Source organism: Triturus cristatus, chromosome 4_1 (genome assembly GCF_964204655.1).
Source record: "Triturus cristatus chromosome 4_1, aTriCri1.1, whole genome shotgun sequence".
Classification (NCBI taxonomy): Eukaryota; Metazoa; Chordata; class Amphibia; order Caudata; family Salamandridae; genus Triturus; species Triturus cristatus.
In genome coordinates, this window is record NC_140585.1 from 294,011,418 (window position 1) to 294,023,758 (window position 12,341).

Here is a 12,341-nt window from a genome sequence, read left to right on the forward strand (position 1 = left end):
TCCTAAAAGTAATCTGTTGCAAATAACTTGAAACTTCCATTGAGCTCAATGCATTATTGTGTTTAAAATGTTGTTGCCTATTGCAACCACTTGTAACTTTCTACAAAAGTCAATTGCATATTGCAAAAGTATTTATATAAAGCATCTCATTCTGAGAAAGTATATTTTAATACCTATTGTTGGTTCTAAAATAAAACAAGCATATATTTTTTGTAGATAAACCATTGGCCTAGAGTTCAGTTATTGAGTGTGTGAGACCATTTGCTGACTGAGTGTGTGCAACAAATGCTTTACACTGTCCTCTGATACTGCCTTACTGCTCGACAAAGCTACCACTTTAGAGAGTAAGGTTATATCTAACTTTAGCCTCTGCCAAACCTCTGGGGACTGTGGACTCTGTACACCCTGTACCTATTTGGGAACAGTATATACAGAGCCACTTTCTCACACTGCAGTTCTCCAATATAGGTCTGTCAAGATCATTACTCAATCTACCTTGATTTGGCACAGTATAAAATAAGTCAAGAAGTCTCCTATGAAAAGATATGCAAATCTGTTCGAATCACTTTCCCTAGTCAGGGGACCCACTAGCTGGAAGGGGCAGGGAGGACCAAAATAGCTCATCGGTATAGAACACTGCATGAGCAGCTGATTTTGAGGTGGTAGAAGATAGAGTAATCCAACTGGACCTCAATAAACGGTTTCCTAATGTGCAATAGCCCCTGACCACCTCTGACGCAAAAGTGTAATCTCATACCTTTGCAGAATCAGGCATGCTTTCACCTGTTCAAGCTGAACTGACATTGGTCTTCTTGGCCAGCAGGAGTTCCTCTCTTGCAGCTGTTGAGGCTAGAGAACAGAATGACGTGTATTCATTCTTTATGGTAACTCTTCTAGCCCTCCCACTCCATACTACTTTAAAACTTCCGATGTTGCAGACGAGTTCCATCATTGTGACCCATGCTATTTTTCTCAATATTGGCTGGCTCGGCATAACAAGGGATGCTTACAGGACAGCCTAAATTGTGCCGGCAAGCTTCTACAGGGAGTCACTGGCAGATAAAGAGAAACTCAGCCCTAACCTGGCTCTTCTCTCTCACTCTCACTCTCCTTTCCCTTCTGTCCCTCTACCTGTCTCTCACTCTCTAAATACTAGTATTTATGTTGTATTCACTTCCCCATCACAATCTTTCCGACCCTACTTTCTCTCTCCCTTCAATCAGTTCAACCCTCTTTTTTACTTTAGGAAACTCCACATCTTTTTTAAAGGCCTTTCCCATATTCACACTGCTTCTTGATAAGACATTTTTTTCCTTTCTTTGAAGGATAGTGAAATTGATTTTCTTGAAACATGGTTTGTAAACCATCAATTCATTCCACCTTACTTTATCATTATCATTACTTATGGAATGCATTTCATCATTAGGACAGCTGCAGTTTTTGCCGGGCAAGGTGGCGTGTGCCTGTTGTCCTAGTTACTTGGGAGGCAGAGGCTTGTGGATTGCTTGAGCTCAGGGGTTCTGGGCTGCACTCAGCTGTGTTGATCAGGTGTCCATGCTGCATTGGGCATCAATATGGTGTTTTAGAGGGAGCTCTAGAATTTCAGGTTGTGTAACGAGAGGTGCACCGACCCAGGCTGGAAACAGAGCAGGCCAAAGCTTCCATGCCCATTGGTAGCAGGACAGCACCTGTGAGCAGTATGTGTAAAACAGCCTGAGCAAAATAGTGAGACCTAGCCTCTCTTTTTTGACTCAAATGTGAAAGTTTTGATTTTTACAAGGTGTAATAAATTATTTTCCCAAAACCAAATCTTTGTTTTCCTTTTGATATTTTTCCAGGAAATATGATGAACATTTGAACTGGGCCACGCATTTCAGCATAGCAGACAATTCTCCAGAATTGAGACATATTGCAACAACAAGCTAGCAGGCGGAGAGGACTGAAAACTCAGTGCAACCTAGAATAAATGGCTGTGTGATTTTCAGCAAGGATGACTCAAATGCATTCTTCCTTTTAGAGCACCTATAGGATTAAACTGATCTGTCAAGTACAAAAGCATCCTTCATAGAGCAACTTAGAAATGCGCTTGCTGGCCCTTCTGCTGCATTTCTACGTCCAGCTCTAATTCATTTTTTGATTAGCCCTCATTCTTTTCATATGTGAATGAGAAGGAGAAATTACAGGGCCCTTCACTCTTTGAGCGAAACATGAAAAGACTGAGGGCTGTGCAACTCCCAAACGTTGGAGCCTCTGGCCTGTCGACCCTCGAACCTGCTCCTGCTCCAACCCGGCATCTCTTGTTGCCAGCAACCTCACAAACCCTGGAGGACCTGGCTACCTTTTGACTCTAAACCCCTGGGACTCCCATGAGTAGAGGCTCTACTCAAATCTACTTCTAATCTCTGGCAGCAGCCCGGAACCGCGAACCCTTCACAGTCTGCACCCACCAAGCCTGGCCTGTGCCAGAGTGAACAAAGACCACAAGGACGACCCCACGGCGACTGTGACCCCGAGTCCGGCACCCAAGGACCTCCCTCGACACTCCTGAAGAAGCCTGCAGCCTCAGAACCAGGTGCCCCCCCAACCGCGATCAACAGAGGGTAAGATTCCCGACACCAAAAGGTACCCCTGCACCCGGCGCTCCGCGGCCCCCTGTGCCCAATCCCGGGGTACCTACCTATCCTCCAACTACCCAACTTACCTCTCGAAGTGGTGGTGGCACCTGAAGAATCTTCGTCCCCGAGCTTGCAGTCTTTTTCTAAACCAGAGATTTCCCATTCAAATCAATTGAGCGCCCGAATGCTCAAAAGCACCCTGCACCCAGCCGTCCGAGTGGCCCTGGCAGTGCAACCTCTACATCTATCTACTTCCCCACTTGCCCTGGATAAGTGACCAGGAGCCCAGCTCCCACAGCCACGTGGCCTGCTAGTCAGCAGCCACCAACCAAGGCCCCCCTACCTCTCATAGGATAACATTGGGCCTAACTCTCTCTGCACCCGGCCGCCCTTGTGCCGCTGAGGGTGAACCAACTGTACCTACCTGACCCTGGGAGACGCCTGAGTCTATGCCCAGAACCTTAACTCTGCCAGTCGAGTACTTACCTTTAAACCGATAACTCAATCTTCTCCATAGGGTAACATTGACTGGTTTTTCCTGAAATTTCTTCCAAGTGTGGACTTTTCAAAACTTAAAATATTCACCAAAAATCAGCCGAGTAACGAAAACGAAAATACTCACCTGCTATTAGGTGAGCTCCCAGTGCTGGATCTTGGTGCCCAGCACTGACTCTGAAAAATACTTACAACTGTACTTACCAGTAACCCAATTTTCTCCCATAGGAAATCATTGACTGTTTTTCTGTGAAATTTCTTCTAAGTGTCAATTTCTGCAAACTTTAAATATTCTTTAAAAATAGTATAATTTCTGAAAACGTAATTACTTACCTGTTTTGGATAAAGGTCCCAGTACTGAGTCTAGGCACCCAGTACTGGATTACAAAAGTAACGAGAACATACTATACCTGCAACTTGAATTTTCTGCCATAGGGAATCTTAGACTGTTTTCTATGAAATATTTTCTGTCAACTTTTAAAATAGCAAAATATTGTCTAAAAATCATCACAGTAATTAAGTCGACTTTTATCACTTCATTCCAAGTACTGACCCAGGACTGAATCTAGGATCCAGTCCTGGAAATCCAAAAGTAATCCTAAAAGTAATCTGTTGCAAATAACTTGAAACTTCCATTGAGCTCAATGCATTATTGTGTTTAAAATGTTGTTGCCTATTGCAACCACTTGTAACTTTCTACAAAAGTCAATTGCATATTGCAAAAGTATTTATATAAAGCATCTCATTCTGAGAAAGTATATTTTAATACCTATTGTTGGTTCTAAAATACAACAAGCATATATTTTTTGTAGATAAACCATTGGCCTAGAGTTCAGTTATTGAGTGTGTGAGACCATTTGCTGACTGAGTGTGTGCAACAAATGCTTTACACTGTCCTCTGATACTGCCTTACTGCTCGACCAAGCTACCACTTTAGAGAGTAAGGTTATATCTAACTTTAGCCTCTGCCAAACCTCTGGGGACTGTGGACTCTGCACACCCTGTACCTATTTGGGAACAGTATATACAGAGCCACTTTCTCACACTGCAGTTCTCCAATATAGGTCTGTCAAGATCATTATTCAATCTACCTTGATTTGGCACAGTATAAAATAAGTCAAGAAGTCTCCTATGAAAAGATATGCAAATCTGTTCGAATCACTTTCCCTAGTCAGGGGACCCACTAGCTGGAAGGGGCAGGGAGGACCAAAATAGCTCATCGGTATAGAACACTGCATGAGCAGCTGATTTTGAGGTGGTAGAAGATAGAGTAATCCAACTGCACCTCAATAAACGGTTTCCTAATGTGCAATAGCCCCTGACCACCTCTGACGCAAAAGTGTAATCTCATACCTTTGCAGAATCAGGCATGCTTTCACCTGTTCAAGCTGAACTGACATTGGTCTTCTTGGCCAGCAGGAGTTCCTCTCTTGCAGCTGTTGAGGCTAGAGAACAGAATGACGTGTATTCATTCTTTATGGTAACTCTTCTAGCCCTCCCACTCCATACTACTTTAAAACTTCAGATGTTGCAGACGAGTTCCATCATTGTGACCCATGCTATTTTTCTCAATATTGGCTGGCTCGGCATAACAAGGGATGCCTACAGGACAGCCTAAATTGTGCCGGCAAGCTTCTACAGGGAGTCACTGGCAGATAAAGAGAAACTCAGCCCTAACCTGGCTCTTCTCTCTCACTCTCACTCTCCTTTCCCTTCTGTCCCTCTACCTGTCTCTCACTCTCTAAATACTAGTATTTATGTTGTATTCACTTCCCCGTCACAATCTTTCCGACCCTACTTCCTCTCTCCCTTCAATCAGTTCAACCCTCTTTTTTACTTTAGGAAACTCCACATCTTTTTTAAAGGCCCTTCCCATATTCACACTGCTTCTTGATAAGACATTTTTTTCCTTTCTTTGAAGGATAGTGAAATTGATTTTCTTGAAACATGGTTGGTAAACCATCAATTCATTCCACCTTACTTTATCATTATCCTTACTTATGGAATGCATTTCATCATTAGGACAGCTGCAGTGTTTGCCGGGCAAGGTGGCGTGTGCCTGTTGTCCTAGTTACTTGGGAGGCAGAGGTTTGTGGATTGCTTGAGCTCAGGGGTTCTGGGCTGCACTCAGCTGTGTTGATCAGGTGTCCATGCTGCATTGGGCATCAATATGGTGTTCTAGAGGGAGCTCTAGAATTTCAGGTTGTGTAAGGAGAGGTGCACCAACCCAGGCTGGAAACAGAGCAGGCCAAAGCTTCCATGCCCATTGGTAGCAGGACAGCACCTGTGAGCAGTACGTGTATAACAGCCTGAGCAAAATAGTGAGACCTAGCCTCTGTTTTTTGACTCAAATGTGAAAGTTTTGATTTTTACAAGGTGTAATAAATTATTTTCCCAAAACCAAATCTTTGTTTTCCTTTTGATATTTTTCCAGGAAATATGATGAACATTTGAACTGGGCCACGCATTTCAGCATAGCAGACATTGAGACATATTGCAACAACAAGCTAGCAGGTGGAGAGGACTGAAAACTCAGTGCAACCTAGAATAAATGGCTGTGTGCTTTTCAGCAAGGATGACTCAAATGCATTCTTCCTTTTAGAGCACCTGTAGGATTAAACTGATCTGTCAAGTACAAAAGCATCCTTCATAGAGCAACTTAGAAATGCGCTTGCTGGCCCTTCTGCTGCATTTCTACGTCCAGCTCTAATTCATTTTTTGATTAGCCCTCATTCTTTTCATATGTGAATGAGAAGGAGAAATTACAGGGCCCTTCACTCTTTGAGCGAAACATGAAAAGACTGAGGGCTGTGCAACTCCCAAACGTTGGAGCCTCTGGCCTGTCGACCCTCGAACCTGCTCCTGCTCCAACCCGGCATCTCTTGTGGCCAGCAACCTCACAAACCCTGGAGGACCTGGCTACCTTTTGACTCTAAACCCCTGGGACTCCCATGAGTAGAGGCTCTACTCAAATCTACTTCTAATCCCTGGCAGCAGCCCGGAACCGCGAACCCTTCACACTCTGCCCCCACCAAGCCTGGCCTGTGCCAGAGTGAACAAAGACCACAAGGACGACCCCACGGCGACTGAGACCCCGAGTCCGGCACCCAAGGACCTCCCTCGACACTCCTGAAGAAGCCTGCAGCCTCAGAACCAGGTGCCCCCCCAACCGCGATCAACAGAGGGTAAGATTTCCCGACACCAAAAGGTACCCCTGCGCCCGGCGCTCCGCGGCCCCCTGTGCCCAATCCCGGGGTACCTACCTATCCTCCAACTACCCAACTTACCTCTCGAAGTGGTGGTGGCACCTGAAGAATCTTCGCCCCCGAGCTTGCAGTCTTTTTCTAAAACCAGAGATTTCCCATTCAAATCAATTGAGCGCCCGAATGCTCAAAAGCACCCTGCACCCAGCCGTCCGAGTGGCCCTGGCAGTGCAACCTCTACATCTATCTACTTCCCCACTTGCCCTGGATAAGTGACCAGGAGCCCAGCTCCCACAGCCACGTGGCCTGCTAGTCAGCAGCCACCAACCAAGGCCCCCCTACCTCTCATAGGATAACATTGGGCCTAACTCTCTCTGCACCCGGCCGCCCTTGTGCCGCTGAGGGTGAACCAACTGTACGTACCTGACCCTGGGAGACGCCTGGGTCTATGCCCAGAACCTTAACTCTGCCAGTCGAGTACTTACCTTTAAACCGATAACTCAATCTTCTCCATAGGGTAACATTGACTGGTTTTTCCTGAAATTTCTTCCAAGTGTGGACTTTTCAAAATTTAAAATATTCACCAAAAATCAGCCGAGTAACGAAAACGAAAATACTCACCTGCTATTAGGTGAGCTCCCAGTGCTGGATCTTGGTGCCCAGCACTGACTCTGAAAAATACTTACCACTGTACTTACCAGTAACCCAATTTTCTCCCATAGGAAATCATTGACTGTTTTTCTGTGAAATTTCTTTTAAGTGTCAATTTCTGCAAACTTTAAATATTCTTTAAAAATCGTATAATTTCTGAAAACGTAATTACTTACCTGTTTTGGATAAAGGTCCCAGTACTGAGTCTAGGCACCCAGTACTGGATTACAAAAGTAACGAGAACATACTATACCTGCAACTTGAATTTTCTGCCATAGGGAATCTTAGACTGTTTTCTATGAAATATTTTCTGTCAACTTTTAAAATAGCAAAATATTGTCTAAAAATCATCACAGTAATTAAGTCGACTTTTATCACTTGATTCCAAGTACTGACCCAGGACTGAATCTAGGATCCAGTCCTGGAAATCCAAAAGTAATCCTAAAAGTAATCTGTTGCAAATAACTTGAAACTTCCATTGAGCTCAATGCATTATTGAGTTTAAAATTTTGTTGCCTATTGCAACCACTTGTAACTTTCTACAAAAGTCAATTGCATATTGCAAAAGTATTTATATAAAGCATCTCATTCTGAGAAAGTATATTTTAATACCTATTGTTGGTACTAAAATAAAACAAGCATATATTTTTTGTAGATAAACCATTGGCCTAGAGTTCAGTTATTGAGTGTGTGAGACCATTTGCAGACTGAGTGTGTGCAACAAATGCTTTACACTGTCCTCTGATACTGCCTTACTGCTTGACCAAGCTACCACTTTAGAGAGTAAGGTTATATCTAACTTTAGCCTCTGCCAAACCTCTGGGGACTGTAGACTCTGTACACCCTGTATCTATTTGGGAACAGTATATACAGAGCCACTTTCTCACACTGCAGTTCTCCAATATAGGTCTGTCAAGATCATTACTCAATCTACCTTGATTTGGCACAGTATAAAATAAGTCAAGAAGTCTCCTATGAAAAGATATGCAAATCTGTTCGAATCACTTTCCCTAGTCAGGGGACCCACTAGCTGAAAGGGGCAGGGAGGACCAAAATGCTCATCGGTATAGAACACTGCATGAGCAGCTGATTTTGAGGTGGTAGAAGATAGAGTAATCCAACTGGACCTCAATAAACGGTTTCCTAATGTGCAATAGCCCCTGACCACCTCTGACGCAAAAGTGTAATCTCATACCTTTGCAGAATCAGGCATGCTTTCACCTGTTCAAGCTGAACTGACATTGGTCTTCTTGGCCAGCAGGAGTTCCTCTCTTGCAGCTGTTGAGGCTAGAGAACAGAATGACGTGTATTCATTCTTTATGGTAACTCTTCTAGCCCTCCCACTCCATACTACTTTAAAACTTCCGATGTTGCAGACGAGTTCCATCATTGTGACCCATGCTATTTTTCTCAATATTGGCTGGCTCGGCATAACAAGGGAAGCCTACAGGACAGCCTAAATTGTGCCGGCAAGCTTCTACAGGGAGTCAATGGCAGATAAAGAGAAACTCAGCCCTAACCTGGCTCTTCTCTCTCACTCTCATTCTCCTTTCCCTTCTGTCCCTCTACCTGTCTCTCACTCTCTAAATACTAGTATTTATGTTGTATTCACTTCCCCGTCACAATCTTTCCGACCCTACTTCCTCTCTCCCTTCAATCAGTTCAACCCTCTTTTTTACTTTAGGAAACTCCACATCTTTTTTAAAGGCCCTTCCCATATTCACACTGCTTCTTGATAAGACATTTTTTTCCTTTCTTTGAAGGATAGTGAAATTGATTTTCTTGAAACATGGTTGGTAAACCATCAATTCATTCCACCTTACTTTATCATTATCCTTACTTATGGAATGCATTTCATCATTAGGACAGCTGCAGTGTTTGCCGGGCAAGGTGGCGTGTGCCTGTTGTCCTAGTTACTTGGGAGGCAGAGGCTTGTGGATTGCTTGAGCTCAGGGGTTCTGGGCTGCACTCAGCTGTGTTGATCAGGTGTCCATGCTGCATTGGGCATCAATATGGTGTTCTAGAGGGAGCTCTAGAATTTCAGGTTGTGTAACAAGAGGTGCACCGACCCAGGCTGGAAACAGAGCAGGCCAAAGCTTCCATGCCCATTGGTAGCAGGACAGCACCTGTGAGCAGTACGTGTAAAACAGCCTGAGCAAAATAGTGAGACCTAGCCTCTCTTTTTTGACTCAAATGTGAAAGTTTTGATTTTTACAAGGTGTAATAAATTATTTTCCCAAAACCAAATCTTTGTTTTCCTTTTGATATTTTTCCAGGAAATATGATGAACATTTGAACTGGGCCACGCATTTCAGCATAGCAGACAATTCTCCAGAATTGAGACATATTGCAACAACAAGCTAGCAGGCGGAGAGGACTGAAAACTCAGTGCAACCTAGAATAAATGGCTGTGTGATTTTCAGCAAGGATGACTCAAATGCATTCTTCCTTTTAGAGCACCTGTAGGATTAAACTGATCTGTCAAGTACAAAAGCATCCTTCATAGAGCAACTTAGAAATGCGCTTGCTGGCCCTTCTGCTGCATTTCTACGTCCAGCTCTAATTCATTTTTTGATTAGCCCTCATTCTTTTCATATGTGAATGAGAAGGAGAAATTACAGGGCCCTTCACTCTTTGAGCGAAACATGAAAAGACTGAGGGCTGTGCAACTCCCAAACGTTGGAGCCTCTGGCCTGTCGACCCTCGAACCTGCTCCTGCTCCAACCCGGCATCTCTTGTGGCCAGCGACCTCACAAACCCTGGAGGACCTGGCTACCTTTTGACTCTAAACCCCTGGGACTCCCATGAGTAGAGGCTCTACTCAAGTCTACTTCTAATCCCTGGCAGCAGCCCGGAACCGAGAACCCTTCACACTCTGCACCCACCAAGCCTGGCCTGTGCCAGAGTGAACAAAGACCACAAGGACGACCCCATGGCGACTGTGACCCCGAGTCCGGCACCCAAGGACCTCCCTCGACACTCCTGAAGAAGCCTGCAGCCTCAGAACCAGGTGCCCCCCCAACCGCGATCAACAGAGGGTAAGATTTCCCAACACCAAAAGGTACCCCTGCACCCGGCGCTCCGCGGCCCCCTGTGCCCAATCCCCGGGTACCTACCTATCCTCCAACTACCCAACTTACCTCTCGAAGTGGTGGTGGCACCTGAAGAATCTTCGTCCCCGAGCTTGCAGTCTTTTTCTAAACCACAGATTTCACATTCAAATCAATTGAGCGCCCGAATGCTCAAAAGCACCCTGCACCCAGCCGTCCGAGTGGCCCTGGCAGTGCAACCTCTACATCTATCTACTTCCCCACTTGCCCTGGATAAGTGACCAGGAGCACAGCTCCCACAGCCACGTGGCCTGCTAGTCAGCACCCACCAACCAAGGCCCCCCTACCTCTCATAGGATAACATTGGGCCTAACTCTCTCTGCACCCGGCCACCCTTGTGCCGCTGAGGGTGAACCAACTGTACCTGCCTGACCCTGGGAGACGCCTGAGTCTATGCCCAGAACCTTAACTCTGCCAGTCGAGTACTTACCTTTAAACCGATAACTCAATCTTCTCCATAGGGTAACATTGACTGGTTTTTCCTGAAATTTCTTCCAAGTGTGGACTTTTCAAAACTTAAAATATTCACCAAAAATCAGCCGAGTAACCAAAACGAAAATACTCACCTGCTATTAGGTGAGCTCCCAGTGCTGGATCTTGGTGCCCAGCACTGACTCTGAAAAATACTTACAACTGTACTTACCAGTAACCCAATTTTCTCCCCTAGGAAATCATTGACTGTTTTTCTGTGAAATTTCTTCTAAGTGTCAATTTCTGCAAACTTTAAATATTCTTTAAAAATCGTATAATTTCTGAAAACGTAATTACTTACCTGTTTTGGATAAAGGTCCCAGTACTGAGTCTAGGCACCCAGTACTGGATTACAAAAGTAACGAGAACATACTATGCCTGCAACTTGAATTTTCTGCCATAGGGAATCTTAGACTGTTTTCTATGAAATATTTTCTGTCAACTTTTAAAATAGCAAAATATTGTCTAAAAATCATCACAGTAATTAAGTCGACTTTTATCACTTGATTCCAAGTACTGACCCAGGACTGAATCTAGGATCCAGTCCTGGAAATCCAAAAGTAATCCTAAAAGTAATCTGTTGCAAATAACTTGAAACTTCCATTGAGCTCAATGCATTATTGTGTTTAAAATGTTGTTGCCTATTGCAACCACTTGTAACTTTCTACAAAAGTCAATTGCATATTGCAAAAGTATTTATATAAAGCATCTCATTCTGAGAAAGTATATTTTAATACCTATTGTTGGTTCTAAAATACAACAAGCATATATTTTTTGTAGATACACCATTGGCCTAGAGTTCGGTTATTGAGTGTGTGAGACCATTTGCTGACTGAGTGTGTGCAACAAATGCTTTACACTGTCCTCTGATACTGCCTTACTGCTCGACCAAGCTACCACTTTAGAGAGTAAGGTTATATCTAACTTTAGCCTCTGCCAAACCTCTGGGGACTGTGGACTCTGTACACCCTGTACCTATTTGGGAACAGTATATACAGAGCCACTTTCTCACACTGCAGTTCTCCAATATAGGTCTGTCAAGATCATTACTCAATCTACCTTGATTTGGCACAGGATAAAATAGGTCAAGAAGTCTCCTATGAAAAGATATGCAAATCTGTTCGAATCACTTTCCCTAGTCAGGGGACCCACTAGCTGGAAGGGGCAGGGAGGACCAAAATAGCTCATCGGTATAGAACACTGCATGAGCAGCTGATTTTGAGGTGGTAGAAGATAGAGTAATCCAACTGGACCTCAATAAACGGTTTCCTAATGTGCAATAGCCCCTGACCACCTCTGACGCAAAAGTGTAATCTCATACCTTTGCAGAATCAGGCATGCTTTCACCTGTTCAAGCTGAACTGACATTGGTCTTCTTGGCCAGCAGGAGTTCCTCTCTTGCAGCTGTTGAGGCTAGAGAACAGAATGACGTGTATTCATTCTTTATGGTAACTCTTCTAGCCCTCCCACTCCATACTACTTTAAAACTTCCGATGTTGCAGACGAGTTCCATCATTGTGACCCATGCTATTTTTCTCAATATTGGCTGGCTCGGCATAACAAGGGAAGCCTACAGGACAGCCTAAATTGTGCCGGCAAGCTTCTACAGGGAGTCAATGGCAGATAAAGAGAAACTCAGCCCTAACCTGGCTCTTCTCTCTCACTCTCATTCTCCTTTCCCTTCTGTCCCTCTACCTGTCTCTCACTCTCTAAATACTAGTATTTATGTTGTATTCACTTCCCCGTCACAATCTTTCCGACCCTACTTCCTCTCTCCCTTCAATCAGTTCAACCCT

General features: G+C 44.3%; 3 non-coding genes across 3 annotated transcripts; all 3 read left to right on the plus strand.

The window, feature by feature from the left end:
• Positions 1–1,442: 1,442 nt before the first annotated feature.
• On the plus strand, positions 1,443–1,742 carry LOC146854406 (signal recognition particle RNA). Its single transcript, XR_014959129.1, has one exon.
• Positions 1,743–5,148: 3,406 nt separating this feature from the next.
• Positions 5,149–5,448, plus strand: LOC146854407 (signal recognition particle RNA). The gene has a single exon (XR_014981633.1).
• Positions 5,449–8,844: 3,396 nt separating this feature from the next.
• LOC146854408 (signal recognition particle RNA) lies at positions 8,845–9,144 on the plus strand. The gene has a single exon (XR_014959054.1).
• The last annotated feature ends 3,197 nt before the right edge of the window (positions 9,145–12,341 follow it).